The 27,500-nt window shown below is 43.6% G+C and overlaps 1 protein-coding gene across 5 annotated transcripts in view; it reads right to left on the reverse strand.

The window, feature by feature from the left end:
- mid2 (midline 2) overlaps nt 1-27,500 on the reverse strand; it is a 106,130-nt gene that overhangs the window by 48,790 nt on the left and 29,840 nt on the right. For 2 of the 5 annotated variants that reach the window (XM_031557876.2, XM_031557875.2), the window contains exon 1: nt 14,479-14,874. The exons of 2 other annotated variants lie outside the window; for them this stretch is intronic. The gene's annotated coding sequence lies outside the window, so the exon portion shown is untranslated. Of the gene's footprint in view, nt 1-14,478; nt 14,878-27,500 lie in introns of those variants that run through there. One more of the 5 variants, XM_031557882.2, reaches the window with a different exon arrangement.

Raw genomic sequence — 27,500 nt, forward strand, 5'->3', positions numbered from 1 at the left:
ATGCCATGCTCACTACGCCACCGTAGAGCCCCACACAGGACCGTGCGTCACCGCCAAACGTGGCACGCCTGGAACAATGACAATTAGCCTTGTCCAAACAATTGGTACAATTTGCCTGTAAAAGTGACTGGTCAGACAGCTCTTCCTTGAATTATTGTGGTACAATAATGAGACCATAATCACTGGAGGGGGCCAGGGAAGGCAGTCACCACCACCACCACACCACGGAGAAGTCCAAGTCCTGCGGTACGAGACGTGACCCCTGGATCTAAACGGGCAGTGTCACGCATGCTTTCAGGAGGTGGACACAAATCCACTTAGACAGCGTATTTTTAAACCTTCAGCTATCCCCACACACACATGCATAAATAGTTGATGCTAAAGTAACAGCAATCTGTTGTACTTGTTGGAGTCCTCAGGACAGTCCATACCAATGAATTCACAGCCTTTCAAAGAAGTGAGATATGGGCGGCTACTTTGACACACTTGCATGTTATATCAGCTGAACTCCCAGGCCGACACACATTACATACACACACTTCCAACTACATATATGCCTTGACACAGATGGCTGTTAAAAGCCTTTTTACCTATACAGTGGATATTTAATGACTTGGGATATTCTCTGGGTGGCTGTCAGGAAGTTGAGGGAGGGTTCGAGAAAGCATGGAGCTGTCAGGGGAGCAAAGGTGGAGGGTTATTAGTGGTCGGCCCGGGAGACGGGAGGACCAGTGGGTCAGGACCAGTGGGTCAGGACCAGTGGGTCATGGTCCACGCCCGGCACCGCCCCGCCCCTGCGATTGAGTCATCCGTGTGCTGTCAGCGTGCAGCTGGCTGGGAAGGTTTCTGTCAGGGATCACATAGGCAGCCGCTGCCTGAACTGTAAAGGGTGGGTGGAGAAGAGTGGAGACACCCTGGAGTGGATGGCGGGGTGGGCTGTGTGGGCTCGGAGAGGAAAAGCAGAGAGCTTTGTGCGTGTGTGCACTGTAACTAGCTCACGTTCACCAGAGTTGGAGCTTAAGCAGGCTTTCGAGCGAAAGCTGGGTCTGGCAGCGGGGTGGCTGCCAAACATCCGTGCCTCCACAACCTATCGCCCCCGAATTCAGCTCAAACAACCCCTCGGGCTCCCGATGTAACACACCCCACTGGAGGAAGAAGGGTGCTGCTGGATGAGCACCTAATTATCGGACACAAAAAGGAACCGAGTGAAACTGGGCCAGTCGAATGGAACCGAGTCCCACAGAGAGAGAGGGAGGGATTTACGGAGGCTGCATCTGTCTGTGGTGTGAGAATAACGGTGGCTCAGGAGAATAAATCCGCCTGGACGCTATGAGTGACAGTGAATCACGGACTTCTCTGCCAGGGCTCTAGCTTGCCTGTGGGGCATGTTTACCAGGCCTGTCTCGAGGTGGTGGGGTGGGGTGGAGTTGGGGGGGGGGGGGGGGGGTGTAGCTGAGCTGGAGGTGTGAGCAGGTGTGTTTGTCTGAGGGCTGCAGGATAGCGTCACACTGGGACTAACGGTTTAGCAGCTAACTCAGGCCGCCATCGCTCATCATCTCCAGTCCCTGCCACCTACTGACCTTAAACAAATAATCTGACATGCTTTCCGCATTTAAGCGGAGATATTCATCAACGTTTTTTCTTCCGTCAGGGGAGGTGTGTGTGCATGTGTCTGGGCCGTTTAGCTGTATCTTTTGTATCTGGGCTCTCTGGGACAGTAAACACATGTGACGCTAAGAGGCACTCAAGGTTTCTGGGACAAGCGGAGCGCTCATTCTTCACATTGATTAGCGTTAACAAAAGACAGATGCGAGGTCACGACTGGGTCAGGACGGCAGTGGAGCTCTTGGTATGCAAGACGCATTCCCCACATGTTTAGATGAGAACAAAAGGTTATGGGCACTAATTACAAATTACTGGATTATTCCACTGGAACAGAAATGGATTGCTAATTAAATAAGCATTTTGAAGCGAGTGGCTGTGTCAGACGCAGACCTCGCCGGGTGAAACAACACTAATAGGTTAAAACGGTTTGAATAGCCCGCTGACTTGGGCTCTCTGAGGACTGGGAATATTGTGATAGTGGTAGAGAGCGCTCAGGCTGATCTCGCTGACAGCTTCATGGAGGCGGTTCAAAGATGGTGTGGTTCTCACTGTGACTAAGAACCTTTTCAGACAACTTTCTCCCACCAAACAGCCTCCTGGGAGAATGCCTCGCCCAATCGGCTGCCATCACATCATCAGCAGACTCTGTGTACTGTTTAGGGTTGTCACGATACCAAAATTATGACTTCGATACTATACTTGCCAAAATATCACGATACCTGATACTTACGATACGATACCACAAATACGATACGATACTGGTATATTTATCTATGATAGTAATAAACAAAACATCTGTAAGGTTCCCTTTTTTACCAGCTTGTTCCTGCCCAGCTTTTTGAACACTTAACAAATGGCATTCATATTAGTATTAGCCCACAGCAAGATATTAATGAAAACTACATGGTGACATCATAGCATTGATTATAGACCTATTGTCTGTATCTGACTATATGACTACATAGTTATTTCCATAAGTATGAATTACATAATTTTACAGTGTGTTTGAGGTGGAAAAAAACCTAAAGCTATGTGGGTTGGGTAGATTAAAGATAGACACATAATTAAAGGGCAATTTCTCCCCTTTATTGAAAAACAACAATGAAAAACATGCCACCACATACCTTTGCACCAATACACACATGCCATTACACTATGGTGAACAATGAGACAGCCTGTCTGTCTGGTAGAATTATTTTGAATTATGAATATTCACACTTGTTGCAACTTGCAACTATTGCAATTGTTTATGCACTTATTACAACTGAACTATTTACACACTTTACAAACTATTTACACGCTAACAGAAACACTAACTCTATAAATGAACTGAAATGTATTTTGTGATGGTCTTGTTAGCAACTGATGTTCTAACAAAAAAATGATAATAGTCATGACGATAATGTGCATTGTCTCATTTTCTGGACAGTTCTTTTGCCAGATGAAGCCACTTGCTTGATGTTTGACTGTGTTAGGAAAGTCGTTGGCAACCTAGCCAACATGGCTATCACAATAACATTACAAAGAGCACTTAATACTAGCATCAGGGGTGAAAAAAACGTAGTACTAGCATCAATGTCCAAGCCTGTTATAACAAGCTTGCTAACATCGCTAACGAGATGTCTTGCTAGCGGCTACATTTAGCGAAACCTGTTAAATTTGCTTACTTTGTTTATGACAAACTAGCAAGTCAACAACTTTCCTAACACAGTCAAACATCAAGCAATTGCAACACAAGACAAAGCAGACGTCCTCTTTTTCGAGACCTAAATGTGTCCGGGTAAAAGAGGACGTCTGGTCACCCTAGCTAAACTAGGCTAAGGCTACTCGTGTTAGGCTGTATATGGGTGAGCTTGGGTGTTCATGTTTATAATCACATTTGCTAACCTGTCGTTCTTTGAACTTTCTGAAAAGTTCGGGGTGTCTGTCTGATAGGTGCTTAGCCATATTCGACGTGTTCCCTCCCTTTGCCTGAGTGGATTTGAAGGTTCTGTGTGTGTGTCGATGGGTTTTCCTTCAGTGTCTGCTTCGTACCCGAAGTATTTGCATGTGTGAGAGCTGGGCAGCCCCGCCCCTTACAGTCAATGCGTGCCGGCAGCCTGACAGGGAGCGGAACAGTGAGTGCGCTCTGATTGCGTGCTTTTTTAATGAAGTACCGGTACCAAAAATATGCAAAATCGTATCGTTTGTAACGTAAGGGTACCGCGGTACTTTTCTAGTACCGGTACACCGTGCAACACTAGTACTGTTGAGGAGTAGCAAAACTTATTCTTTTTTTGTGAAGGCTTTAGTCTTTATAAAGAAAGAACAGTAGATAAAGGGAAATAGAGAGAGAAAGAGAGAGAGAGAGAGGATGAAAGAGTCAAAGGAACACAGACGTGTAACAGTAAGTACTCTTGGCTGGTTATCGCAGTTCCAGGGAGGCTTTAAATCCACTGCAAATATGATCCCATTTTTCTCTGGCGCGGTGAAAACGTAAACAAGCCATGGCAACAGAAATGGCAAAACTGAGTAATGCCCCAGAAACTGCCTCCCTAAATGAGTCCCAGTCCAAAAACTGCATAATGGCACACAGCTCAGATCAGGTAGCAAATTAAAAACGGGTCATGTTGTATTTTGAGTTTTCCACTGCGGGGGCCAAGTGTCCACTCAGTGTTGTCAGAGAAAATATTGAAACACACGGGGGGCTCACTGGCGGCCATTCAGCCGTTTCCACTTCCCTTCCTTTGACCGACGTGGTGCTTGCTTTAATCAAACATGCGATTTCTATTCATAGAACGTAAACAGCGGTGCATCTGGGCTGGGTTCCATATGGACATTCTGAGCCGTTAAAGGGGCAGCAGGGCACCAGGGCCTGGCTGTGGTGTTCCTCTCTGTTCCCATCTCCCCTGAGCACATACGCTTCACGAACCTGCCTGGCTTCAGGCTGATGTTGAGGTCAAGGAGCCTATGACACTTAATGAGTTGAAGGGGCTAACAAGATGGGAGACTGGAAGTGTCCAGTCCTTCGCATTTTGGAGAGACTGCGCAGCTTTCTAACCGTCACTAGAAAAGGTTCCCGATGCAGCCAGACTTCTAACCATCACTAGAAAAGAGCTCCCGGTGCAGCCAGACAGCTGTGACTTGATTCAAGCCAAGCATCCTGAATGACAATGCATGGTTGGATAGTCGTGCTGATGAGCTCAGAAATCACAAAAAAACTGAAAAAAGAAACAGATGAAGAAGAGTATTCTGTAGGGAGGAAGAGGAAAGAGCGGCACAAGGCCACAGGGGTTGGTGTTCCCTCCTCAGCTTTTTTACTGAGGGGTTTTGATTTCCTTGTGTTGCTTTCAAATCGGGGGACAGCAGCATAGTCAGCGGGGCCAAGGTTTGCACCTCAAAGGGGGACGCTTCCCCCCCCCCCCTCGTCAATTTAATTATGCACCTACAGTACACCAGATGTAGGCAAACCAGAAGCAGTGGTGTGCTGAACACAATAACGTTAATACCCTCAAACGTCTTGTCATTCCTCTAATGCTCTTAGCCCGAGCAGTGTCTTATCAAGCCTTCGCACAACATGCCTCTGCCGTGCTCTCCCCTCTCCCCTCAGCTCCTTCATTATTTATGTGCATTTGCTCTGGTGAGAACAAAAACCGGGATAAAAACGCAGCGCAAAAGCTTATAAGATATTTAGCGTGGCTTAAAGAGGCGACGTGAGCCGGGGGAAAAGCGAGAGCTGCTAAGTGTCACCCCACTGGCCGGGCGTCCCCAGCGCGGACGACTGACCCAGGCAACGGTTCTTACCAGGGCTCTTTCTAGAGGAAGGCTCAAAGAATGGAAACGAGACTAGCCTCTCGCCAAAACATGAGCCTAGAAAGGCTTTTCAAATGGCTGCAGTCACTACAGAGAGAACACCCCCCCCCCCCCCATCGTAACCGTGTCAGTTATAGAGTAGTGGAATAGATGAGGTGGTAGTAGCAAACAAGTCCACAGAGGAAGGTTCAACTAAAAGATACTATATACTAAATAATATATCATAAAACAGGAGTAGTAGCTCCCCAATCTTCATGTACTTATATGAATTCCCATTATCTTATCCAGTCCTATATCCACACAGGAAAGATTGACAAGTTTCCAATCAAGCCAACCTCTCTGACATACTCAAACAAATCTAATTTCACCAAGAGATGGGTGGATGGTGATACAGACCTACTGAGGTAATGCATATTTGCCATATTACCCTTCAAGTAGTCCTACCACTTGAGCAATTGGCCAGAATGCTGAGAAATTAATGTCTTTTTTTTTTTTTTTTTAATAAGTGCTTAAATTGAGAGAGGTGTGGAAGCAACCTTCAAGATTATGGAGGTTCATTTTAGTATATTACTGTAAATCCTTCTTGTCATGCAGAGCTAGTTGATCAACATAAGCATACAGATATGCATAAGAAGAGGAAATGTTCTAATCTTAATGCCAGTTTATCTTTCTCCAGAACCAACAAAACCATTTCCAGTCTTGTTTCATTTCCATGTTTCCAGAAAAAAAAAAATGTGTTGACAGAAAATATGCAACTAATGCCTACCTTTATGCCAGCATTCCTATAAATATGCTAATTTTGTGCCGACCTTATGAAAAAGCATCCTAATCCGCAGTGTAAGTGGCAGCCTGATGGGTTTTTGTACAAATACTCTGTTCACAAACTGCATTAGCTATGGTCATGCAAATCTGATGGTCAGGGTTCGGCTGCAAGCAATCTAACAACTGAGATTCTCCACGTACATCAGTGTGTTTGTGGAATACATAATGTGAGCCCCTAGGTTCCTTGTTGTACCCTGAACTTCCCACTAGCAAACACAGTAAACTCTCTCATAACAACCCTCACACAGAATGCATTTTCACCCTTCACTAAATAGGTCAGAACTACACAGCAATTCCCTTCATTAGCTTGGTCAGGTGTCTCCTGATCTCCGAGTTACAAGAAACTCACTACCTGACACAATGGAAAAAATAGCATGAGAGGCCCGTTCATCAAATGCACACTACATTTCAATGTCTAGGATGCTGGGTCTCTATAGTGTTTCTCTCTGTACGCTGGAGTTACTCTTGAGGCCTTTTGGAAAGGTGATGGCTACTTCCTAAAGGTTTTCTTGTTGGCATATTAAAAAGCGGTCACCAAATACTGGTTTCAGAGAAATCCCCCTACTGTGAACCTTTTTAAAGGAATTGTCAATTGTTTACGTGCCGTGGAAAACATGACTTAAACCCTTTGACTAAAGAAAGACAAGGGGGAAAAATACTGGCGGAAACAGGACTTTTACTCACAGGAAACAGATACTGAATAGGTTTTCTCCCCTCTCTTTTACATTAGGCATAAATGCTGAAATCCCTGTGTAATGATCTGCATCTGTCCACGTCTCTGTCCCATTTATTTGCATATTAAACTTGAAATGCTGTTAAAAACTAAAACTTTTTAAAAAGCTCACCACCTGATCTAACCACTCGTTCATTAGCATGTTGAAACTCCAACACGTCCTTGAAGTGACCTTGGCAGCCGACTCAAACTTCAAAATGATGCTATTACAGGATGACTACTGACTGGATCACAGCCAAGCAGGAAGAGATGGCTGATGGGTAGTGCAGATGAATGATGATGATGATGATCTCCATTCCTACAAAATCCCTTCCTTAGAATTCTCTAAGGTGAAGTTCTCTTATGAGACATTCTACATTTGTCTTTGAACATTGTGAAAAGGGTATGCATTCTTGATGTAATATTTAAAACCACGAGAGACTACTTTGCCACTGTCCTTTATCTGGAATGATACAACCCACAATGACTTGGCTAGATTTACTGTATGTACGTATGTATTTGCATATGGAATCACCAGAAGTAGGACTGAAGCGCTTCACTTCAATATCAACTATCGCCGCAGGCAACATTTACCTCCCAACAAGCCTAATGTAGATACGTTAAGAGCAGTTTTAGAGTTTGGCAAGGTTATCAATCTATACAAATGGTGGGAGAACGAGACGGAAACATTTCCATTGACCCTTGAGACGTGGTTCCTGTCTTGTAACTGCGATCCTGAAAGTCAGAAGATTCTATTTATACACAGCTGTAATGTTTGGCATTTCCTCCACAGGGATGGGGGTGGGGGGGGGGACACCATTGTTTTCCTTGGCAGCCACTGATTTTTCCTGGTCCTATTCTGCGCATTGAAATGTCAAGCATTCATTCTTCCACTTGGGGGTCCCTTCCCACATCTTGTTGAGTGGCCTTTGATATTTGCCCGTTTGTTTTCCAATATAATCATATTATCACTGCATTTTGTATTTTGTGTCGTGGGTAATCTAGGATAAGATGCACATTTGTATTTGCCTATTGTACTTAATATCTGTAACACGGCTAAGGGCTCCTGATGTGATGTCATTCTTATCACGCAGGAACCGAAAACAAACACATTTGTGACATTCTCTCAGGGGTTTCTCGAGGCCAGTCAATGACAAAAACAAACACGAAGCATCAGAGTTGATCCAACTGTCAAAACCGGGGAAAAATATTTACTGGCACCCAAACTAAACACATCACACTTCCCCAGGTGTTAGTTTGTACAGGCCGTTAACAAAACTGACAAAGGTCACACGGTTCATGTTCAGTTCTGAGTGAGGCCAGATGGAGAGATGGAGAAGGGTGTGTGTGTGTGTGTGTGGGGGGGGGGATGTTGGGGTAAGGTCCTCCTGCCCTGATATGTTCTGTGTGGGGTTAAACAGTTGCAGTGATTCTCTTGCTTACATTCCATTCTATTTTCATCCAGCGGTGTACACAGGTTGGGTTGTGTGTAATCCTGGAGGATTTTGGGAAAAACCCAAAGCGGGGGTGAGCACTGATGAGATGGAGCTTGGGAGGTGAGCCTGATTACTCTCTCAATGAGGGGCATCTTAAGAATCGCACTGATGAGATCACTTTCATGCCTCTCTCTAGACTCACGCATGCAAATGGGCTCCTTTCATTTTGAAGAGCGCTTTAAGATATAAAAAGAGACGCTCGGAGAGATTTGAGACTAAACACTTGAGTGAATGCCACGGTACTGTCTGAAACTGGTAAGAAACCGTCTCTGCCTTTTAAGTGGATGAGAACAAACCTTTTCAAATATCATCTGTACTCGATAACAAGACGAGCATGATGTGCGACCCATAATAAGGTTGTTAGTATACTCTGTTTAATATCTGAGAGACAGGCATCAGTTCACAGACCATGAAATGGTATTGGATATGAAACCGACCTGCTCCGAGTGTTGTGTGTACCTTGTGCCAAGTACACCAAAAACGTATGGAATACCTTGTGTGCTCTGTTGTGATCAATTCTACAGTTCTGTTTACAAGTAGTAACACTAAATGTGCATCCAATGCTGTAGCAACCTAACCATTCCATATTCTGCAGCTTTCTGACGATCACCTGCCCTGTTCCAACCTACCATTAGTCAAACAAAGGTTTAGATTTTTTCTTTAAAACCATTACATTTAAATTTTTCCCCCAATTTAGCAAGTCTCCTCTGGCCAGCCACTAGCCTCCTTCAAAACAACACATCTGTTCCTTGAACCGCACCTCCCTCTGGATACTGGACCTTGATCTTTATGGACGGGTGAAACTTTCCCTGAGATGGCTGCAGTTCTCATCCCTCTGCTCCGTTCAAAAGTAAATATTCATGAGGTAGCAGGGAGGTTAGGCCAACAAGAATGTTTCAAGCCATGTTATGCTTGTCTAAGCTTAATATCATAAGTGTTTAGTCTGCGCTAAACTCTGGAGGTAAACGGTGACATTTACTGATGACTTAGCTCACACAATACTCTTGGGTCGCACCTCATTAAAGTGTGAGTTCTGTCAGAGGCATGGAGACTAATGCTAAAAAGACTTCTGCTGGCAGTGGGGCGCACAGTCAGTCAGTCAGGCAGAGTCCACAAGCGTAAGTGCTCTGGCTTGCACTGGGGCTTTGAGCAACGGAACTGTTTACAGTCTGAAGACTGTGTGTGTGTGTGTGTGTGTGTGTGTGTGTGTGTGTGACCGTGGAGGTTTGCGTTCTTGTTCACAAGCATCCTTAAAGCATGTTCCACCTTTGCTTTCCAGTCCACCGGGCTTGCTGCTGGCAGATTTGTGTTTGAGTGTTGAGCTCTACGCTTGCGTGCGCTACACTGAAGGTAGTGTCTCTGTCTCTCTGCACGGAACCTGTGTGTATGTTTGTGTGCTTGTTCTAGAAGGGCCCTTCCATGTTCCACCCCTTCCTCTGTTTCCTCTCAACTTTCTCCATCACTCTCTCTTTCTCTCTCTGTTCCTCCCTTCGGAGAGGTCTGAGGTCAGGGGTGTGTGTGTGTGTGTGTGTGTGCGTGTGTGTGTGTGTTGTCTTGTGTGCGTGTTGACGGCATTGATGAGCCCCAGTGCCAGGTGAGATCATGGGAAGCACATGTGGACCCCGCAGGAACACACAACAGCTGGCCCTGAAACTGCCACCGCGGGAGGGAGGGAGGGAGGGAGCCTCGGCCTCAGCTGCTGCTGGAAACTCCTGACCCCGCCGGCCTCCGCCTCTAAAGCAGCGCAGCGCAGAGCAGAGCAGAGCAGAGAGGCCAATTAGTTCCAGAGGTGGAAGCAGGTCTGGGCCCTCTCGGCTTCCTGCTGCCTGGGAGCTATCGCACGAGCTCTGTTTCAGAGGTTCATGGCCGTTCAGCACACAGGGTTAAGAAAATGTACTGTGTCTGTGTTCAGCTCGCTGGATGTGTTTAACACGCAGCATGGGGAAACATGAATAGTTGATTTTTTCCCCAGACTACTATTTAAAGAGTGGACTTGGAATAACAGAGAGCACCATGGGTAACCGGGCTTAGAGTTTTGCCGAGTCAAGGTGCCCCGGGGCCACTTCCTGCTCGGTTGGTGTGTGCAGCTAAAAGGAACGCAGTGCAGCTGGAGTTTTCAGGGGCTGGTGGATGCACCCCCTCTCTAATACCCTCTCCCCCAACATCCCCTTGGGCACAGCAGCGGCAGCGGCGGCACTTTGGGGAGAGTGAGAGTCAAGTGTCTGTGTGCAGGATCGGTGTCTGTAGTCACTGGCCTGCTCGCTGCACTCTCTCCCTTGGCCCAGGGAGCATTTCAATGTAAATCAAGGGAAGCAGAAAATCCAATTAAGCCATCTGCTCCCCCCCCCCCCCCCCCCCTCATTTGGCTTTGAAATTAATAGACAGAGCGCAAACAAGCAAGAGATTGAGAGTGCGAGTGTCTACTGCAGTGTGTCACGTCCACTCAGAGCAGGGTACCACGCTGGGGCTAAGGCGAGGCACTGGGGAGAGGGGGGTGGGAGACGGGGGGCAGGGGCGGGCGAAGTGTGAAAATGCTTCTCGAGGATGTATTAGGACACTTGGGACTCAGGGAAAGTACTGTGACATGGTCCCCTCAAGTTCACGGCTAGATTATGGAGCCCCTGAAAACACCTCTGCTTCATCCCCATGTTTCATGCACGACCTAGGCTTCTCCAAGGGCAGCCTTGATTTAACAGGCTAGGCTCGAGGTGAAGTCTCACGGCACATGCTCTGGAGAGCGTTGTCTGCTTGTGGGATTGTTGTGGCTATAGCTAGTCTCCTGTCCCTTCCCACGGATGATTGTTGTGGCTATAGCTAGTCTCCAGTCCCTTCCCATGGATGATTTTTTTTCGTGGGACATTGGGACGATTCAGAACAGTGCCATCGGATATGCCAAGTATGTGGACAGACATAAATAGAACTGTGAAATAGCTTGACTGCTGCAGCTGACAGCTGACGCCATAGGTGCAGACTAAGCTGTTGTCACCGTGGCACAGTGACAAGCTGCTGATGGTGAGCCATCGTGACAAACAAACAAAAAAGCAGAGGGGTAATACGGGGTAATATGGGGCCTCGACTCGAAGCTCCCACTCCAGGTTGCGTCATTGAGCTTGTTTGTCCAGTCCACTGTCGAGAGCTCAAGCTCAATTCATTACGAACTCCAACTCATTCATTAGGTACTGTATGATTTTTACCTTGCTCCTCTACACAAAAATATGGTTTTGAACAGTCCCCTCAAGAATACAGATCAGGTAGGAGTCTCCATTAGCACAGAGCTATCATATCATTTCCCTCATGTGGAGTCTCATCGCACTGTTAAATGCATTTTCACATCTAAATACCACCTATTAGACACAGCTGGTGGATGAATGGACGGGATTGTGGGATGGAATTGCGAAGCATCCAATCAATACTCTAACCATTTCTGTGAGCTAGTTGGGAGCTTAAAATGTGGAATGTGAGATTTATGTTGACTCTTTGAGGGCTGTGGCTGCTGTAGCTCAGTGGTCAAATCAATAGCTTGTTACAGTGCGGGGACAAAGGGAGAAGGTTTCATCCGGACCTATTTAAACTCTAAATTTCTACTGAAAATAATTTGGCTGTTAATACTGGTGGTCTGAACAAGGCCTATTACATCATCGCTGACTAAAGCATAGTTTAATTCCTCTTCCAGCCATAAACATGCATATATTATGATTATTAAAGAGGATGGAGCTTAAATGGACAGCTGATGTCATCTGCAGGCAACTGCAATCTTCTTAGATATCCCTCCATTCAATTATTAATGAAATGAAAATGAATCTGCATTCTTGACAAGCAAATAGTTTTGGGACCTTACATACTGAAATAATTTAAGAATGATTGTTTTGCAGTAATGCCACTGAAAAACAATCAGATCCCAACATTCCTAGACACATGATTGCACACAACTAATAGAATACGCCTTGAAATAAACACTGCATCTCCAAAACAGATTTATTTCTATTTGTCATGAGTTTACTGGTCATGATATTCATCCTAGATGCTGTGGTCATTTCTAAAACTCTAGCTGCTAATGTAGCAAACTGTATTAGGCAATTCTGTGAAAATGGCTGCAGGAATTCACTAAAGCCATCTTCCCAGGCATCGCTTTTGTTATAGTGTGTTATCTTTCTGGGAGGAGCATAATGCACTGCACTCTGGGTCACACTCTCTGAGGGAGAACTCTGTTCTATGCCACCACACTTGCCACAACACAAAGCAATTCACCTCGCACAATGAGAGCCACCTGATTGACATTCACCCGTGAGGGGTTTACAGGTATTGCCAAAAAAAACAAAAAAACCCATTATGGATGGAAAAAAATACCAACTGTCTAATTTCTAAAGTAGTAGCTGATTGGTCTATTATTCTGATTAAGTGTCTGGTCGAGTTGATGTTTAACCAAGCTGAGAGGCATGCATTTCAGCTCAGAGACTGGCCTGTGTTGTTGCACTGTCGGGTGTGTTTGGATTCTGCTCAGGGAGTTTATGGGCAATATGACACAGGAAACACAGAACCTGCCAGCTCCAGCCAATGACAATCGACTTTGAGTGAGATATATATATATATATATATATACACACACACACACACACAGCCTTAAATACAATACTACACAAGGGCACAAGATACTACACAGTTTACTTACAAAAAACATCCTATAGCACTTAAAAGATTGAAGCTACAAGCAAGGTTATACATAATGGATACATGTTTATAACCAATACCAGTGGTATGTTATATTATGACACATGGTAGCCTATACTAAAACAAAATGACTGGGGGATCAGAAATCCTACTATTTATCAACATATAAAATGACTAAATTTGGTATATTTAATAACTCAATGTATTACAGTGTCCTATATGAAGATGCAGTTCATGCTTCATCGTGCCTGCTGCACAGGGTAGTCTACATCAACTGTATAGGCAGTGGAAGAGGGACCAATTGGAAGGTAATGGCAATAGTGATGTAGATGTTAGTGAACTTGGCTTGCCTAGACCATTTCAAAATGTTGGAATAAACTAGAGGAACACCCTAAATCCTCGAATCAACTCTAAACACACCCAGTCAGGATGTGGGCGACACTGTAAAAGATCAGTGTGGAACTGGAACAACCTTTAAAACATTTGACAGATTATCTAAACACTTGCTTTCTTGTGTTTTTCCGCCGTGGTTTGACTGACAGTAAAAACACCAAAGAGGTCACAACACAGAAACTTTTTAATTTCTCGGTAGAACTGCATGGCAGGCGTTAAGATATTTCGGGTTTCGTGCGCAATGGGAATGCAAATATGTTGTGGCATCAACGGACACATGGAGGGGAGAATGAAATAAAGTGTAGGCTAATAATTAGCTAGAGTGAACCATTCGTCCGAATCTGACTGCATATCGGTAAAATGCAATAGGCTTAGCTACCTACGATTTCAACGAATGACATCTCAAAAGACAAAACAAGAGCACATTCCATTGTCACGTGGCCATAATGCACACATTCATCTAGACAATAACACCTATTTAATAACATTTTTTAATGAATAAGTTAATGGGTTGCATCAGTCAAATGGATCGTCGCTCGAATGTTCAATAGCACTGAAAAATCTACCTAAGTCGATTGCTGTAACTACAGTCCAGCATGAGACACCAAAGCGAGACTGCCATAGCGCCAATGTCTAGTATATCCAGCTTTGAATCACCTAGGTTCAGTCACGGCTGCTGTAAGCATTCACAAACACTAACACATTTATTAAAAGTTGGGAGCTTTACCATTAGGATAGCTTAGTTTCAACAGATAGTCTGTTTAGGACCAAGTGTTAAGATGTAAATTAAAATTCTCAGTTCTCGAGCGTATCGTCCATTATAGCTGAAATCACGGTGACAAATAATTAATTGATTTGACATCCACCACTAGTGCATGGTTACATGGTATGGACACTTAACTAACTCTTAACAAAAAGACCCACAGTCACCGACACACAAACACACAAAATATAGCCTGCTGTGGGAACGGTTGGGATTAGGCTACCTACCAGCTTTAAATGTCGCACATTCTTTTCCTCTGTCATCTTGGAAAACAAAGCCAAAACGAAGTAAGGAAATGGCGAGATAAGACCGTAGTAGTCGGAGAGTTGTGTGTCGGAGCTTTTCTCACAGCAGTAGCCTACCCTCCGCAGCGCTCCGTACAAGCCCAGGCTTTAATATGCAACTTCACAGAAATGAGGGAGAGAGAGGAGAGCCAGACAATCACAGGAAACCGGCTCCTCCTACCCACACCATGCGAAAAAGCAAACCCGGCAACATACAAGCACAGGCTGCCCCACAGAAGCGAGAGATGAGGAGAGCTAACGAACTACAACCTCATCTAAATGTCAAGTTCACAGAGTGAGCCTGAGCGCAACATTTTAAATATAAACGCGATGTAGCACTGGCCAGTATGGTACTATTCACAATGACCCATTTGCTGTGATATAAGCTTTTCTCCAGTGTGTGTGTATGATATTAGCAAATTTATAACAACTAATGAACCGATTGACCAATGAACAAACAAATTAACTCAAAACACACGCACACTCACAGACGCACGCGCGCGCGCGCACACACACACACACACACACACACACACGAGTGGTTCAACTGCCTGTTCACACTTCATATACACAGTTAAGATGCTGAATGTGAGAAGGTCACCCTGTTTCTTCAGCTCTACAGAGAAACATACCATGACCCCAGCTGACTCAGGTCAGGAATGTACCACAACCGCTCTCAAACACATACCAGTCTCACATGGTCATTCACAACATGTGCCTTAAGACCCTTGAAAAAAGGTTCTGCACTCATCCCCACTCAACTACCCCTGAAGGTTCTACGCTGATTCTTATAGTGATCTGGTAAGCTGCATGAAGGGCCTTTCTATGGGCTTTGTAAAGAGCTAAATAGTTTTCTATGTATATAACTAAAGGGTTGCAATTTAGGTTTAAGGATTCTGGTTACAGTAGACATAATCTCAATGAAAGTTGTAACTTTACCATTTTACATTTACTACCTCTAACATTCACATTCTCTCTCTTTTTGAAAAGATAATACAATGATTATAATGATAACCTATTTTACAATACATACCAATAACAGGTTTACCTGATGTTTTACTCAATAACTGGATATGCTCTAATCATGATACTAAACACATCTTACTCACACATATTCTACTTTTCCTCTCAACACATTAATGCAGTAACATTTATGACTGAAATGGAACACTCATTAGTCTGTCGATTAGCTTTGACATTTTCCTGATATGAATCTGCCGGTTGAACTGTGCTCAGGCCACCTTCAGTTTGCCTTGTGTAATTCTGTGCTGTGGTCTGGGTGGAAGACCCATGATTGGTGCTCCTGACTTCCTGGACACCTGATTTTGGCTCCGCCCCTGACGTAGGGACCTGTTGCTGGTGAACAAACCCCAACAGAATCAAAGAAAAAAAAAAAAACCTGTCTGTCTAGAATTAAGAGGCGGAGAAAAGATGTTTATTCTTCTTCCACCAGAGCAGACTACAGGACTGTCCAAGCTAATAGCACATTCAACAATAGCTGATTTGTGAGGTTTTCAATTAACATGTCCACTACAAAGAACAACAAAGCCTCTATGTTACTCGGGTAGAACTATTTTTTTGTTTTTTGCCAGTGTACATCCAATTGCTCTCGGAGGACACACTGTGCTTCTGAGTTATCAGCAGATGAGGAATTCATTCCATTTCGCACCAAGAATGGGATCACTGTCCTGTGTGAAACTGGATGAACGCAAGGCATTCACCGCACTCTTGTTTCCTCCGACAGAAACGGTTGCTGATTAATGCTTTGAGAGACAAAGGCGCCCTGACAGAATGAGGGTACAATGCGCATTGACAGGGAACACGGTGGACCACGGGAGAGACTCCCATCTTTCCTTTTCATTTCTTCTGTGTTTTTTTTATTTTTTTATCAGCGGCAATAGAATGGCTTACATGAGAGCTGCTGCTTACATAACAGATCATCATCCACACATCAGAGAGAGGATGCGGGGGAAATGCATCTGCCTCTCATCCAACCCGCTGAGGGCTTCAGACAGACTGCATACTGTATGACAGGAGCAGGAGAAGGGAGGAGGAAAATGATTAAAAAAAAAAAAGGAAAATCACAGCTCTATCATGCTGCACAACAACATGAAAGCGAAATCACATCAGCACCGCTTCAGAGGAACGAGTGAGGATGCGAATAAATGATACAAATGGCCATTAAGATGAGAGGAGAGGGGGGTCAATCTTTTGTTTTGAAAAAATGCCAAGGAAACAAAAGCGTCTGTCTTTGTGAGCCGCAGCATTTAATCACAATGAGCCCTGGCCCACGAGAGGGTTGGAGACAGATGGAGCCTCGGAGCTTTATTGCTGTGTTTGTAAACCTCCCGTTCACTTTCATCTCAAGGTCAGGACTAAACCGCATGAAAAGCTCGCGCTGAAGTGCTCCCACGCTCCCCCCCCGTTCCCCACACACGCCACAATCCACAACAAATGAGCCTCAACTCTTGGGTTTTACCACGCCTTTTTCTGTTACTAACATATGTGTAGGGACAGTTCCTTAAGATGTTTTTGCTGCTGAATTTAAGGCATTGCAGTAGCCAACTCTGTGAAGCCGCCAGCTCGACACTGATGTATCCAAAGGCTGGCCTCTCAGCATATGTGTTTGTGTGAGACAGACAACACGGTTTTCTTCTCAGCTTTCAGTGGGGTGGATGTGTGAGCACAGCTTCTACGCACCCTGCTGTTCCCTTGTCAAAGGTGGGTATTTCAGAAACAACACAGTGCACAGAACAATCTCACCTCAGCAGGCTCCATCAGCATCTCCTCTCAAACATTCTCTCTCCCTCTCTCTCTCTCACACTCACACACACACACACACACACACACACACACACACACACACACTAACAGACACATAAAACATCAAACAACCCAACTACAAGCAATACCAAACTTTTAGTGATAGGGATGGGTTTTATTTTACAGCCAGTTGTGCGTTGTTGTTGTATCCTGTTCAGGGTCTATGGCTGGGCAGTTGTTATATTGGTTAGGTTAAGTTGGTGGGTATGAGCACTTGCATGTGACAGTGAGAGGATTGACCACTGTGGGAAGTCCCCAACCAACAGCACAAGGAATTTAACATATTTCCCTGTGTATAAGTAAAATGCCTTTATAGTGTATCACCATCTCGTGACTGTTCCTGGCCAGGTACAATATTAAAGGCTATACTGTGATCTCGGATAGTCCCTGACTGCTTTGTCAATGCAGAACACAAACTGACTTCATTCAGATGAATGAATGAATGAGCTGCACCATTTCTTGTCTGTCAGAAATAACTTCATTTTGATCCTCCAAGTAACTATGTAAATTAACCACTGTATGGGCTCTTGGCTCTGTTAGGGATTGTCTGACTGCTTTGTCAATGTAGAACACAAACTGACTTCATTCAGAAGAAAGGGCAGTCAGTCATCGAATCATCAGTCATGATGTCATCACTCATCTCTCATAACCACTAGTCCCCATTCCCTGCTGCTTCCCTGCCTGTCTAACATGTACTAGTAATTTAGCACATTCCCTGCTGCCTGTCTAACATGTAATAGTGATTTAGCACATTCTCTGCTGCCTATCTAACATGTAATAGTAATTTAGCACAATACCTGCTGCCTATCTAACATATATATATATATATATATATAAATCTTTATTTCATACGCCAAGTTCCATATAAAATAACAGACATACAACTATAAAAAAGAGAGAAAAACAAGAAGATACAACATACATAATGCAGTTCATTAAAAAGTATGAAGACTTTTGTGCCACTGTCGTCTTAATGTCGAAGTAAATCGATAGCAGCTCTTTAGAGGGTTGACCAGAGCCTCTACTATACAGTTCTCAGATTTGTCCAGTCGACACATGAAACCATACATCAATTGTCTCAAGAGCGCCTCACAGGTTGGTACGTGCTTAGACACAAACAACTGACTAGCACTATGCCACCTAGGCACATGAAGCAGCAATCTAAAAGCATCATTGTAAGCTACTTTCAGTCTCTGTATACTCCTTTTCCTGTACTTAGACCACAACTGAGCAGTGTACAATGGTGTTATGTAGGTTCTAAACAGGGAACATTTAACTGAGTCTGAGCACATAGAAAACTTCCTTAATAACATATTGGCCTGAGAATATATTTTACAGCGCTGTTGATATATATCGTTGTCATCTGCCCAATCATCAGAAATGACATGGCCCAGATATTTTATTTCCTCACAAACACCAAGGGGACTGCCAGATAAATAAAAGGTAGGGAAGGTTAATTTCCTGTCCTGATTACTTCTGACTATCATTATGTGGCTTTTCTTTGCGTTATATTTTATATCATGATCTATGCCATACTGAGAGCACACCCTCAGCATCTGTTGCAGCCCAGCACTATATGGGCTGAGTAACACCAAATCATCTGCGTACATCAGATGATTGACAATAGATTCACCTACAAGACAGCCTGTATTTGTCTTATTCAGCTGGCTTGATAATTCGTCCATATAAACATTAAACAAAAAGGGAGATAAAATTCCTCCTTGTCGAACTCCGTTACCAACATAGAAAGGAGCTGATACAACATTGTCCCATTTAACATGAAAAGTTTGATTGGCATACCAGAACACCAAAATCCTCACAAGAGGTTTAGGGACCCCTCTCGCTAGCAGCTTCATAAACATTGTTTCATGACAAATTCGATCGAAAGCTTTGGAAGCATCAATGAAGCATAAAAATACAGATGAATTAAGACTTGTGTACCTAGAGACAATCTCCTTCAGAGCATAGATACAGAGATCAGTACCATGTTTTCTTTTAAACCCAAACTGATTGTCAGCAGTCAGAACATACATTTCCAATTTCATTTATAAGAATTCTCTCAAACACTTTAGACATGTAATAGTAATAGTAATTTAGCAGATTCCCTGCTGCCTGTCTAACATGTAATAGTTATTTAGCACATTCCCTGCTGCCTGTCTAACATGTAATAGTAATTTAGCACATTCCCTGTTGCCTATCTAACATGTAATAGTTATTTAGCACATTCCCTGCTGCCTGTCTAACATGTAATAGTAATTTAGCACATTCCCTCCTGCCTGTCTAACATGTAATAGTTATTTAACTATTTAACTATAGTTATTGACTTCTGCCTAAATAGTATAAGTGCTTGTCTTATCATTTCTCCGAACACACGTCTGTGTGAGGAGATAAGCAAATTACTGAATAAGACATCAAAAACCACAGTGCATAATCTGACATTAATCTGAGTTTTAAAGTAATTTCCGGAGAAATGAGGGGAAAGTAATGAATTACCTCTGTGATCAAACAGCATGTAATGTCTGTGCAAAAAAAAAGAAAACGCATTTCTAAAAGCCAATTTATTCATTGGAGTGAGGCTGGTAATATTAAATTAGGTAATTTCAGAGAGTAAATTAATCAAGTCTGGGAGTGTCTAATAAGAAATAATCAAAGATGTTATTGTAGTCTGCAGAGAATATTAAGACAATCCCTAACAGAGCCAAGAGACCATAGAGTGGTTTATTTAGTACATAGTTACTAGGAGGATCAAACTGAATTTTGTTTACAAGTCATTTCTGACAGACAAGAACTGATGCAGCTCATTCATTCATTCGGCCTTTGCAAAAATATATCAAATACACAGAAACCTATCAATACATGAAAAATGAAATTCACCAGGTCAAAATACATGAAAACCGACCAATAAACAAAACTCTAAATGTACCAAGGAGAAAAAGAGAGAGAGAGCTGGTCTTGAATCAGTGGCCAGAGCCCTCCCTCTTTAACACAGTGCAGTGTTCTGCATGAGTGGATTACTCCTCGTGTGGGCTGGAGCTAAGTGCCGGTCGTTAGCTGTCAAAATGGATACGATCACAGCACTTTTTAATGGCGCAACAAGTCGTGCTAAGGGCGATTCCGGCGGACGCCTGTTCAAGAGTAGATGATTGCACTAGGCAGAGGTCTGTTGTTCCATGCACTGAATAGACTGTTTTGGCAGATGACATAGGACTGAGCCAACCCAGAGGCCTGTCGAAACAATTAGACCTCAGTGGCGTAAGCCAGTGGACTGTGATTTGGCGCTACAGCCTTTTAACACGCTGACACAAGGTGAAGTCTCTGAATGTGGATATTTACAATAGCAGCTCAAAGGGAGGAAAAGCCACTTTAAATTATTACCCTCTAATAGCCACCCCTGTCACAGACACACAGAAGCTATTTTGAAGTCCAGCCTCCAACTATGATTAAGATCCTGTTCTCAAACTATGAGCATGTTCTTTGCTTGTTTTACTGGAGTGACAAATCTGAGGTAACGACCAGCTGTCCTGGTAAAATAATATAGACGTTTTTTTTTTTGACTCGCTGTGTGTAATAGATTGACCTCTATTGTCTCCACTCAGCTGCATCATGTCTTCTGGCGTCTGAAAAGAGACATTGATCATCAAAAGCCTTCTGTGCAGTGCTCAGTCACTGTAGAAAGGGAGAAAACCACTGAAAATAACGAGAGCTCTGTCTATGGGGATTAGGCAGATGTCAGTTCACCCTATCTACTTAAGATGGATCTGTTCAGCCCTCATCAAGGCACTCCTGAATCCATTTAAACACCTGCCAGCTTCATGCATGTCAAAGGACTGCTCTTGTCTACAAACAAAAATAGTCTATCCTCTTATTAAATTGGTGTCAAAGCGAATTAGGCAGGACACACACTGGTAAAACAGGCCAATCTATCATCACAGAAAAGGGAATAGAGTGATACAGCATATCTGGCTGTGGCCTGGACCCTCCTTGATGAACTCTGTATGTATGTGAACATCATCAAAAGCCAGTAGTTAGCATGCACAGCCATGCGGCAATGGGAAGCAAAGCTTTGAGAGTACGGAGCGCACACGTGAGACACATCCCTAAACAATTACATTAAGATCAATGCATTAAGGCCAGGGTACTGGTTAATGGTAAATGCATTAAGGCCAGGGTACTGGTCAATGGTCAATGCATTAATGCCAGGGTACTGGTGAATGGTCAATGGGCCACGTGCTGCTGACCGATTCCTCAGGGAAGGGGCGGTCGTCTCGATACGGATCAGAATGTGTAGACATGTTCCAGACTAATCTCATTACCTTTGCTTCTTTCAGGTCTATGTGTGTGTGTGTTTGTGTGGAGGGGAGATAGATAAAACCAGCAGCAGAACAAGAATGTGCCACCATAATACACACACACACACACACACGCGCACACAGCACACACGCACACACACACACACACACACACACACAGGCTGGGCGATGCTAACATGAGGCTCTTATCTGTTCCATCTCTCTGTTTGTTGCTATTGGTTATCACACTATTCTTCCAGAAGGGCATTGGACACACAGGAACAGGAGACTGTCACAGCAGTAGTAATGATTACCTACATCGTCGTCTGAGTTTGTACCAGCTGGGAGCTATGCGTTTCACAGCCTCCAACTATGATTGAGATCTGGTTCTCTAACTATGAGCATGTTCTGCAGATGTACTGCTAATCCAATCCATTACATGAAACCAGACCGTAAGATTTGAACCATTTCCCCTTGGGATGAACATGTTTCTATGCATCCTTGGATGTTGATCAATACGTTGAGATCTGCACTGAAAAAGCTCAGCTCAGCCAGTCAGCCAAGATGTGAAATGAATTCAGCGACTGAAAATTGAATTTACTACAATTAGCCCGAGAGAGACAAGGATACATGCAATCCATTTCTCATTCATGCTCCTCGACAAGCCGATTATTTATTTATATACGTACAGCATATTTCAAGTCATTTCATAATCCTCGTTCAAAATGCTCATTCATTTAGAACATGTAGCTCATGACTTCTTTAGCAGATGTAATTCCAGACCAGCTTTTTTCCTGGCACAAATGATAACAAACAGGAGTATCCGGCTCCTACTGTATGAGCTGGGAATACCAATGAAACAACGGTGGATTTATCCCTCAACTCAGCTCAATTGAGCAGGACAATCTGGTGCTTTACTAGCTAACTCTACAGGAAATTACTGGAGGGTATTTGGTTCTTCTGGAGACAAGAGAAACGGAGCAATGGGCAAGGTGTCCTATAAAATAGAAATGACTCAGACATGAGCATGCGCCCGCACACACACACACACACACACACACACACACACACACACACACACACACACACACACACACACACACACAAAGACAAACACACACACACACACACAAAGACAAACACACACACACACACACACACACACACACACACGAACACACAGTGTGCTCACATACAGACAGAAAGGGAGAGTGCAAACATTCTTTCTCTGCAGCTATCAAAATCAGATTAAACAAACAACTAAAAATGGAGTTGGGATTAACCATTTACCACAATGAGTGCAACTGCACAGTCTGAAGTGCCTTTGGTGGTACCAATCCAGGACCACGGGAGATCGCTGAGAAGCACCGCGTGATCCTTGTCAAAGGGCCATTTTGGCTCTGCGCACACACACTGACTGCAGTTCCTGGCAGTGTGGGCTTCGCACCTTCACACCTTGCCACAATCCCACGCAAACGTATTCCACACGCTTTATTCACAGGCAAAATATTGAGTCTTTAAAGGTGACACAAACACAAAAAAAGACGCTCTGAAAGCAGACCCCCCGCTGACACGATCGATAAAGGGGTGGTTTTCTTTGGCATTTAGCAGCTTTATCTGCACACAGATGCTCTTGCCAATTAGACTCGATAGTCCGAGAGAGGGTCAAATCCTCTGATCAGAATGGATATTGATTTTGACCAAATTAGAATGTTCTTTGATTCTGTCTCTCACTGAACTGCGTCATATGCTCAGCGCACTCACAGATTCAGCAAAAAAACCTCTATCTTGACATCCAATCAAGACTGCGAACATTTTTGGTAGGTGCTGTCCTTGGCTTCTGAGAAAACCTTTCAATTTTAGAAGGTAAGCTTTTTCAGGTGAGATTTGATAGTCTAGTTTACAAATAAAGCATCTAAAAGCCACATTGCCCTATGTATATGGGAGAAACTGATGATAAACTAAGGAAGTAAGGATTGGGCTAAAACATCACATCTGGTCAACTTGACTCACCCAGCCTTTGACCTGGAGCCAGAGATGGCTTATAAAAGAGTTAGCCTTTTATTTACGGCACATGCATGCTTTTGAAACTAATGTTCTTCTTGCTATTTAAAGGGCTGGTATTAAAGGCCATCACAACATTTTTACTGAAAATCTCCCCACTCTAACTGAGATTATCATTTCTAAGCAGGCACGTTAATCTATTTTTGTTTTTTTGGGCTATGGGATGTCTTGGGGAGGGGTTTTCTGTGTTAAAAAGCTCTACGGCAACTCAAATGAAATGGGAGATTTGGATGTTTGCCATGATGAACAGAAGGCTTGTGCCTCTACAGTCAGACTGCAATCTTGTTTTGACTGAACGCCGTTTGCCAGCCTATCTGATGAAGTCACCAAACGGAGGGGATAAAAAGTGAGCTTGCCGCTTCATTATCCCTCAAACGGTCATCGTGTGTTATGCTGCCTATTTCCATAATCTTTCTCTATCAAGTCATTAGTCCTGTGGCAACGTGACAAGAACTGAACCCCAGAAGAGCCTCAGAATGAGTGCGAGCTGCAAAGCACGCAAATACAAAAGAGGAACATCTATGATTCTGAGGCTGCCCCTTGAGGATGAAGAGGTTCTGACGCAACACTTTAGGAAGAGGATTTAAAGATAACATGACAGGACAAACCAGCCCTACCACATAGTGAGTGGATGCATCACGTTCAACAGGAGCTGACCAATCAGGGCAGAGCATAGTGAGTGGATGCATCATGTTCAACAGGAGCTGACCAATCAGGGCAGATCATAGTGAGTGGATGCATCATGTTCAACAGAAGCTGACCAATCAGGGCAGAGCATAGTGAGTGGATGCATCACGTTCAACAGGAGCTGACCAATCAGGGCAGAGCATAGTGAGTGGATGCATCATGTTCAACAGGAGCTGACCAATCAGGGCAGATCATAGTGAGTGGATGCATCATGTTCAACAGGAGCTGACCAATCAGGGCAGAGCAACACAAAGAGAAACCTTAAAGCACAGACAGAACGTGTGTTGCTGTATCAGCTGGGATAATAACAGGATAGGTGCTATATATGTATTCAGCCCAATTTCATCCGGTTACGTATTGAAAGTCAAGTTGTCTTTAAAATCCCATTTCATAGGAGTAACTATGAATGGGGTCTAATGATGTTACCAGGCGAGGCTTCTCTAAGACTACAGGAGAAACAGTGCTTCACCAAAAAATTATAAATCGTTAAATTAAAAAAATCGCAACAATCACATTTTGTCTTCCTTTGAACCATAATGTGGTCGCTATCTTGCCACAGACAGGAGGTTGTTTTCCTGACTTCAGGTACTTGTATCATCTCCCCTCTGCAGTTAAACCAGAGAGGTCCTTAAAGTGGGCGAAAGCAATCATCAGTTTTCCCATTGACAAAAAACATAACAGCTTGCTAGCTTTAGCTTGGATCTTGGATCCTGATCTCATAATTATATGAGATATTTTCTCATAATGACAAGATAGTAGTCATAATTACGAGATAAGGAGTCACATTTTTTTCTTCTGTTAATGTGGTGCGCTACCGTAGGATGACACCCAAGAAGAGATGCTTTTGTAAAGCAGGATATTTCAGTAGTAGAGGGTAGAGTAGACCACTCTGCCATGAGGGAAATAACAAGGCATCAGACAGCAGAGACATTTTGGAAAAGAGACAAAACCTCTGTAGCATTGCATTATTCAACACCTTAACACTAAATGCCTTATTATTATTCAACGCCTTAACACTAAAAGCCTTATTATTATTCAACACCTTAACACTAAAAGCCTTATTATTATTCAACGCCTTAACACTAAATGCCTTGTCATTATTCAACACCTTAACACTAAATGCCTTGTCATTATTCAACACCTTAACACTAAATGCCATGTCATTATTCAACACCTTAATACTAAATGCCTTGTCATTATTCAACACCTTAACACTAAATGCCGTGTCATTATTCAACACCTTAACACTAAATGCCTTATTATTATTCAACACCTTAACACTAAAATGCCTTGTCATTGTTCAGTGTGCAGTCTAGTCAGTTTTTAAAGGAAACGCCACTTTATATTTTGTGATGAAGAATATTTTGAGATGAAGTCGAATTCATTTTTTTTTTAATGAGACAAGTTTTCTGTGATCAGTTTCCCCTGAAACCATGTGCACTTGCAGTGGTATATAACAAAGATTAACTGTTTTTAGGGTGTAATAGGGGAGATTTTCTAACTATTCAGTTTGGGGAAACTATTGAGGGGGCATTTAATCATCATAAAAGCACACAGCAGTCCATATGCCACCAATGTGTATGCTCACAACAACTCCGTCTTTCTATAATCTAACACTGCTCTTGAGGAAATTATCTGTTAGGTGCTGAGTATTGTTTTGAAGTATAATGCAATGCACAGAACAGAGGCCATTACTTGAGGTCTCCTCAATAGAAAGGAAAGCTCTTGTGAGTGCTTCTGTATAAGTGGTAATGCTGATTGAGCTGTGAGTACTGATGTAAGATCCTCTTCAGCTTCCAGAGGGCGGGTGAGTGGCCATTCTGGGCTGTAGCAGATACCTCAGTTGATGTTTTCTTACAAGGAATGATATCAAATAAAAGACCATTGTGGATTCTGTCATTTCGAATGCACGTCAAAGAACAGACTCTTTTATATGGTTACAAATCCCTTCTTCTCCTCAGACACTGACCAACAGAATGTTGCACAACACATGAAGACAGTACATAGTTTATAGTATTTAGCAGTATTTATCCATTTATCTTTTATCCAAAAGCAACTTAGAAAACATTCGATTAAAAATCAGTCCATACCTCTTGCTATGAGTTATTGTAATTGTCGTTTTATTTGATTAAGTTTCAGTCACCTAAAATGGCAAATAGATTTCATTCTTTGCCTTTAAAAGAACCGCAGACAGCTATTGATTGGCTGTGCTCTTTTGACATACCCTGTTTGGCCTGAGTTGAAGTACTGCGAGGCCCAGCAACAAGAGTGCCAGACTGTTATGGAAAAAAACTAAATTGGGACAAAAGTGACAGTTTTGGCCCAGAGTGAAAAAGATGAAAAGTCGCTGAAATCATTTTTTGGCAGCTTTGGGTAGCGCCCCACCCCCTCCAGTCTCCATGCAGACAGATGACAAAACCCTGAAAAAGAAAGAGTGCAAGAGGGAAAAAACGGGGGTAAGGAGCGCACCCCGGGCCTTACAGGCTTCTGAGCCAGAGTGCCTTTGATCAAATGTAAGGTTGGGTTCCACTTCTGAACGTCCCTCTCAGAAGTTTCTGTCTGTCTGCCTTGTTTCCTCCCAACTGGAGAAGGCTACTTGGTGAGTGGAGAATGCAGAGCTGTGGACGTATTCTTTGAAGGAGCTCTTTTTCTGCCAACTTTTATCTGGCAATACCTTTGGCAGCCTGCAGGCTATCGCAGGGCTATCCATCGCAGCCGCTGCGGAAATGCTTTTCCACCAACCCGCAGTGAGGAGTGCGGATCCGAGGCTCTTGTGGTTTACCTCCTTTTTCAGGCCTCATTGGCAGTCGTGCTTCTCGCACTAATCTGGAGGATTAGGGAGGCTGTTTTAAATGGGGCTTGTAATCAGATAATGATGAGCGACCTGCGTGAGACTGCGCTCTGTGATTCTTGAGGCACTCTCTTCTCAGAGATCAACAATGATCCACATTTTACTATCTCATTTGTGCTTCACCATGAAGGGAGTGGGTGAAAAGCTGAGCTGATGATGACACTTAATAGGCCGTGACTTCTGTTACCAGTGAGGTGAGGGTGGAGAGAGCGGTAGAGAACTCAGTGAGACTGCTGGGCTTGTGTGCCTTT

This window comes from Clupea harengus, chromosome 20 (assembly GCF_900700415.2).
Source record: "Clupea harengus chromosome 20, Ch_v2.0.2, whole genome shotgun sequence".
Lineage (NCBI taxonomy): Eukaryota > Metazoa > Chordata > Actinopteri > Clupeiformes > Clupeidae > Clupea > Clupea harengus.